The sequence below is a fragment of the Raphanus sativus genome, chromosome 1, assembly GCF_000801105.2.
Source record: "Raphanus sativus cultivar WK10039 chromosome 1, ASM80110v3, whole genome shotgun sequence".
Taxonomy (NCBI): domain Eukaryota; kingdom Viridiplantae; phylum Streptophyta; class Magnoliopsida; order Brassicales; family Brassicaceae; genus Raphanus; species Raphanus sativus.
Window position 1 is genome coordinate 17,049,701 of NC_079511.1, and position 7,693 is coordinate 17,057,393.

The window sequence follows — 7,693 nt, forward strand, 5'->3', positions numbered from 1 at the left end:
GACAGTAAAAGATAAAGAGAAAGAAAGTAAAGAGGGAAGAATCGAACTAAGTCGAGCAGGAATGAAATCTCTAAAGAGGTTAGAGATGAAGAACATGTTCGATCAAGAAGCAAAGATAAAAAAGAAAGAAAGAAAACGCAGTAAAATAAAAAGGAGAAGGGAAGTTACCTTGGAAACCGTCGAGAGGCGTGGAGAAGGTGGAGAGAGAAGCAGTTAATACCTGCAGGTTTATATCCCATCACGTCTCAAAAATCGGAAACTACATTTCAATCTGAACCGTCGATCCCATTAAATATAACTACAGCCGTCCGATTAAGCAAGGAATATCTACGATTGAGATAACTGATAATAATTATCTCAACAAGAAAATCTAGGTTGGGTGGCTAGGTTTAGCTCCCGAGATAACAAATCGTCTCTCGAAAGCTGGGGCCAACTGTTGCGCCGAAATATGGCCTCCTAGCTAATGGTAAATAACAAGAAATGATAAAGGGCCGTGATAGGCCCATTACGAATTCAATCCTCGAAAGCAGCTAAGCCAGAGCCGGAGGCTGTGAGCTAAGGATGTTCACTGAAGAGGTCACGGAAAGGAGGCAGCTCGTGGACGTATAAGTAGGCACGGGACCTGGTCAAAGGGGAGCTGTTACAAATCCCTCAAATCACGGAGGGGATCTCGGAAACCAGTTGGTGGCGATCAAATGGAGCCTGAGGCTATTTAAAGAAGAAGTCAATCAAGAAAAGTGGAGATTCGATTAAACCCTTAGTTTACACAATACTCTGAAAGCACTCTCATTATCTTTGTAACATTCTCGTTATCTTTGTAATCATCAAAGAAAATCCTTTGTAACAACTCTTTTATCAAAATCGTCAATACAAATCAAAGTTCATTCATCAAGTTCTAACGGGATTCAGCCCACGTTATCTTTCCCTAATCTTTCCCTAATCTTAACCTGATCTAAAATCTAGGAAGTGAGTTTAATCCCTCACAGTGACCCCATTATTCGCTACACTTTTTCAAAATGTATGAGTTGCAAATGCAACAATGTCAATGAGATGAAATAGATGGTCTGAATCAGCATCGAAATTCATTGAAATTGAAACTAATAAGAGATTTAGAGAAAAGAGATGAGGGGAGAAAGGAATCAGAGAAGAATACTTGTGTGTTCAGATACTTGTTTGAGTTGAATCCATGTGTCCTTTGATCGATACTCCCAAGGTAAAGCCTACACTTTTATTTTTATGCAAGAAAGGAGGTTAGTAGAGGGGATTGTCAGACAGGATCTGTTAGGTTCTGGAAATAGTGGAATTTGGTTGCTATACTAGGATTTTGTATAATGTGCTTCTAAGGTTAAGATGTTTAATGATTTGGCTTGCACTACTAGAGAGATGATGACTGATTTTTTAAGATCCATTGATTCCCTGCTGTTTTCAAACCTCTTTCAGAGAGACTGCCTGTTTGTTTTGCTTGAGGACAAGCAAAAGGGTAAGTCTGAGGGAGTTGATATACCATGGATTTTACCTTTTTTTTTTTCTATTTTTACCCATGGTATATAAGTGTTATGGATACTATTTATTATGTATTGGAGTCTATAAGAGTATTTACAGGTTCAGAGACGATTTGGAGATATAAGGTGATTTTGGTGCCTTTTGGAGTCTTTCGCAGTGCAGAACTGCACAGACACTTCAGATGTTTAGCTCTCGATGGAAGACTTTCTAAAGTTGTATTTAGCCCATCTTTTTACACACGATAGATCTTTTAGTTTACTTTCCAATGTCACCGGTCTGAGGTCAATCTGCATCCTGTAGTAGAAGTTATGTCCATTTTACTGAAGAGTGGTCAGTCTGCCTCGCGAGAGGAAGCTGTCGAGAAGAGGATTGTATGTCGATCCATGCAGCACACTGCATATCGATCGACAGGGACATCAGAATGTGCCAAGTATATTTCATGACCGACTGAAGCCCAGGAGTCACCACAAAGTTGCCAAAATACCCTTGACGACCAGAAATCCTATTTATGTTATTTCTAACCCATTGTTGACGGCTACGCTTTTGATGCTTTCTACGCTTACTTTTATTCATTGTTCTTTGTTAGGAGAGAAGGGAGGATATCCTTCAGATTCCTCCTGGAATTCCCTTGCTTTTGGTTTTATATTATTTATGCTTTTCATCTATTCATCTATGATTTCTGTGACAACTATCATGTCTGAATAGGTCCACCTGTTAGGTTTAGGGTTCAGATAGGTTTGTGGGATTAGCCTCAAACTATACTTGATAAGTTGTGATATTCATCAAATAGATTGCACCCTATGCTTGTTCTAGATTAGCTAACTAGAGCATAGATGACTAGGATCCTTATATCTTGAATTATCTGTTTGAACTAGTTGTCTCCTTGGAGAAGAGCTAACCGCCCTCCTTGAGGCCTAGTGTTCATTATCGGCTCGCGCCAATATGCATATCTAGAAGCTGTCGATCGATATCCCGACAGGAGAATCGATCGATGTTGCGAAAGGTGTATCGCTCGATATCTCTAAAGGATATCGATAGACTCTTTTTCTGGTCAACAGACGACAGTTGAGATCAGAGATCTAGTTATTTAGCCAGTGAGACATCACTGATTGATAAGCGGCTGAGTTCTATAATATCATGCAACAATTTGATAAGGCATCTATAGCTATTATAATCTCCAGTACCTGAATAGAAACCCTAGATCTAGCTACCATCCTTCCATCAAACAACTCCTTGCCAAGCTGAACAATTATATTGTTCATCTTGTTTACTGTTTTATTTATTTACTGCTTTACTATATTCCTTTACTAATCTATTTACTGTTAACCTAGCATAATCATAAATATTAGATCTAGTGTGTGTCTTAGCTCCCTCTGGATTCGATCCCTAAGTACTATAACTTGACCTCTTTTGAAGAGAGTAATTCACTCCTTAGGGTAATTTTAGTGGTATCAAATTTGGCGCCGTTGCCGGGGAGCTTCGATCGCCGTTGGATCTTGTTTAGTTAGATTTTGTTTAGGTTTTACAATTGTTCAAAAATCTCATAATTTTTTTTTCTTCTGTTTCAGGTACATACCACGAGCAACAATGAAGAGAGGATTTTTAGGGTTTTCAAATAAGTCTGCTGGGATGATGATCAACCTGTCAACTATGTTTGCACTTGCTGAAATTGTTTGAAGGAACCAAAGCTGACCTTCAACCTAATACTGACTTGATTTGCTTGTCTTGGGGCCTGGTATACAAGGGATCGGAATCCTCCTGCAAGTCTGGAAGATAAAAAGTCTGTGTGTTTTTGGTTTTCTTCCTTCTCTCTCTTCGGCATCTCAAGAGATAAGTTTATAAAGAAATGATTGATATGATTTCTTGAGAGGCAGAAGGATAGGTAAATTATCTGCGACTGCATTATTCTAAATCTCAGGGATGATCACACATTGTGGAAATGAGTGATAGGTAACTTACATGTGACTCCATTATTGCTACAAATGCAACAATGTTAATGAGATGAAATAGATGGTCTGGATCAGCATCGAAATTCATTGAAATTGAAACTAATAAGAGATTCAGGGAAGAGAGATGAGAGGAGAAAGGAATAAGAGAAGACTACCTGTGTGTTCAGATACTTGTTTGCGTTGAATCCATGTGTCCTTTGATCAATACTCCCAAGGTAAAGCCTACACTTTTATTTTTATGCAAGAAATGAGGTTAGTAGAGGGGATTGTCAGACAAGATCTGTTAAGTTGTGGAAATAGTGGAATTTGGTTGCTATACTAGGATTTTGTATAATGTGCTTCTAAGGTTAAGATGTTTAATGATTTGGCTTGCACTACTAGAGAGATGATGACTGAGTTTTTAAAACCCTTTGAGTCCCTGCTGTTTTCAAACCTCTTTCAGAGAGACTGCATGTTTGTTTTACTTGAGGACAAGCAAAATGGTAAGTCTGGGGGAGTTGATATACCATGGATTTTACCTATTTTTACCCATGGTATATAAGTGTTATAGATACTATTTATTATGTATTGGAGTCTCTTTAGAGTATTTACAGGTTCAGGGACGATTTGGTTGGTGCCTTTTGGAGTCTTTCGCAGTGCAGAACTGCACAGACACTTCAGATGTTTACCTCTTGATGGAAACCTTTCCACCATTGTAATTTATCCCATCTTTTTACACACGATATAGCTTTGAGTTGGCTTTCTAATGCCACCGGTCTGAGGTCAATCTGCATCCTATAGTAGAAGTTATGTCCGTTTTACTGAAGAGTGGTCAGTTTGCCTCGCGAAAGGAAGCTGTCGAGAAGAGGATTGTATGTCGATCGATGCAGCACACTGCATATCGATCGACAGGGACATCAGAATGTGGGCCAAGTATATTTCATGACCGACTGAAGCCCAAGAGTCACCACAAAGTTACCAAAATACCCTTGACGACCAGAAACCCTATTTATGTTATTTCTAAGCCATTGTTGACGGCTACGCTTTTGATGCTTTCTACGCTTTATTTTATTCATTGTTCTTAGTTAGGTGATATACCATGGATTTTACCCGTTTTTTAACCATGGTATACTAGTATTTTATTATATATTTAATCTGTTTTCTAGCCTGTTAGGTATGTTTTCAGGTTCAGGAGCATTTTGTGAGAAAGTGATGTTTTTAGAGCATTTTGGAGTGCAAGAGATGATACACCCGAGTTGACCATTCAAGACTAAGTCGGAAATCAACATTGCGATTATCATCGATCGATACTCATCCCGAATTGTCGATCGATGTAGCGGAGAAGATCCGCGTACTAGAAGATTATAATTGATCGATACACATTCAGTATTGTCGATCGATATCGAGGACGAAATGGTTTAGCCGACTACTTCACCAAGACTTCACCAAATTACAAGATTGCCCCTGACGAGTTTTTAACTTAATGGAAATGCTTAAATACTCCTGCTAAGTGTTTTTGACGGCAAGTTTTAGACCTTGAAGCTTGAAGCTTTTAACAACCCTCAAAGCAGAGAGTGTGAGAGAGAGACTAGAGTTTTATTTGTGTTTGAGAGATTGGAGAGATTTCTCATCTCCTTTTGTATTTCTACTTTATTCTATCTATGCAATTCTTTCATCTATCTATTGTCATGAATTGTTTAGCTATGTCTGAGTAGTCTACTTGTTAGATCTAGGGTTTAAATAGGTTTGTGGGATTAGCCCCAAACTATAATTGCTAAGTTGTGATACTCATCATGTACCCTATGCTTGTTTTAGATTAGCTAACTAGAACATAGATCACTAGGATCTTAGATTATCTTAATTATCGATTTGAGCGATGCCTGTCTCCTGAGAAGAACGACAGTTCCTCCTTGAGACCTTGTGGTCATATTCGGCTCGCGCCTAGGCAGATCTAGAAGCCGTCGATCGATATCCTGACAGGTGAATTGATCGGCGCCGCGAAAGGTGTATCGCTCGATATCTCAAAAGGATATCGACCGACTCTTTTTCTGTGTCATCATGCGAAAGGTGTGGCCAGAGATCTAGATATTTTAACCAGTGATTCATCACATATGTTAAGCGGCTGAGATCTATAGTATCATGCAAGCAACTTGTTAAAGCATTTATAGAGATTATAATCTCCATTCATGAATAGAAACCCAATGTCTAGCACTCTTTATCACATTTAAACAACCCATCATATTGTTAATTAGAGCAACTACCTTGCTCATTTTAGGAATTTTTATTTTCATTTCTATCATATAAACCAACCTTGCCTAGGATTGATTAGTAGATTTTATTTAATTGGTTCCCTTGCTCCTCGTGATTCGATCCCTAAGTACTACAGCTGTACCTCTTATTTGAGAGAGTAAGCTCTACTGGGTAATTTGAGCACTATCAAATTTGGCGCCGTTGCCGGGGAGCTTTGATCGCCATTAGATTTAATCTTATTAATCTTAGGTTTTTCTTTTACCCCCTTTTTCTTATTTAAATTTTTCTTGTCTTTTCAGGTACATGCCCAGCAGTACCAGAAGCAACAGGGGAAATCAACTATTATTCTTAGAGGATCATGCACACTTGGAACGTTCAATCCGCAAAGACCTACGCTCCGCTTCGATCGACAGAAACGTTACACCGTCGACTGATACTCAAGTTCGACAGTCGACCGACACTCAGACAACACCGTCGACCCATACCGTTCGCCGATCCACATCGTTCGTTACTTCTAACTGTATATCGATCGACACTACTCCGCGAAGCATGGTCGCGATTGTTATTCTCACGCAGGGCGAGAATGGAAACCTGTATGACCAAGATGGTCATCTGCGTAATGCAACATGTCAGAAGCTAGATGCACAGGGAAACATAATCCCTGAGCATGAAGCTGAGGCTACAGGAGAAGCTCAAACACCATCGTTGGCAGACTATAATCGTCCAGACGAGTACTACACCAACAGATCAGCTATCCGACTTCCAGAGATTCAGAAGACGAACTTCGAGCTCAAGCCTCAGTACTACTCTCTTGTGTCTCAGATACCTTATTCTGGGCAATCTCACGAGCATCCTATGGACCATCTGGAGAGGTTCGAGGATCTTATCGCTGCTATTCGTATGGATGGAGTCCCCGAGGACTACCTACTCTGCAAGCTCTTCAAATACTCACTGATTGGAGAAGCTTTACACTGGCTCAAGCAGCTACCTACAGGATCACTGACATCCTGGGCCGACATCAAAAACGCCTTCCTGCGTAATTTCTTTGATGAGGCTCGCGCTGAAGACTTAAGAAGCAAAATCGCCACTTTCGCGCAAAAGCCTAGTGAGACTTTTAAAGACGCGTGGATCAGATTCAAGTTCTTCCAGCGAGACTGTCCACACCATGGATTCAATAAAGTGCAGCTGTTAAGCACTTTCTACAGAGGTATCGCCTTACGGTATCAGATGGCTCTTGATACTGCTAGTGAGGGGAACTTCAACACTAGGAATCCAATAGAGGCTGTGAGACTTATTGAGAACCTAGCCAACAGCAGCAGCACCAAGAACACTGACTCTGACAAGAAGAAATCGGTTGCAGCCATCGGGGAAGACCAGATGAATGAAGTCAGAGCCAAGATAGATGCTTTACATGCATTTCTGGGGCAGCCAGTCTGCTCAGCTGAAGAAGGAGAGGCTAGAGAGGATGATACAGAGGAAGACGTGAACTACATTGGAGGTACTGGATTTCAGAGATATGGAAACCAGAGTGGAAACATAAACTTTTTTGGCAGTGGTCAGAATAGTAACTACAACCAGAGTTCACAGTATCAGAAACCCTTCACCAACACAAGGAACTACGGCAACTCAGCTTACCAAAACCCACCGCCACCCACCCAGGAGAGTAAGTTTGATGCCATGATTGATAGAGTTCTGGAAGGTCAGCAGAAGCTTACAGTAGACTTCAATGGGAAGATTGATTCTGTCTTCAACAATCTGACCACGAGGATAGACACCATCTGCACTCAAGTTAAGAAACTTGAGACACAGATTGTCCAGACTGAAGACTCTATCAGGAGGATTGGAACTTCTAAGGAAGTAGGGGAAGGAAATAGGAAACACCACGTCAATGCTATCATAGATGATGATTTCTGGCAAGTGGTGAAACAGGAGAAGCTACAAGAAGGAGACTTTGAAGTGGAAAGTTCACTAAGTCTCGGTGGATCACAATGGTGTCGATCGACACCAACTAG

The 7,693-nt window shown here is 40.4% G+C and overlaps 1 non-coding gene across 1 annotated transcript; it reads right to left on the minus strand.

Moving 5' to 3' along the window:
- Positions 1 to 6,745: 6,745 nt before the first annotated feature.
- Positions 6,746 to 6,853, minus strand: LOC130497828 (small nucleolar RNA R71). Its single transcript, XR_008936846.1, has one exon. It is a non-coding gene; the product is annotated as a small nucleolar RNA R71 (small nucleolar RNA).
- Positions 6,854 to 7,693: the final 840 nt, after the last annotated feature.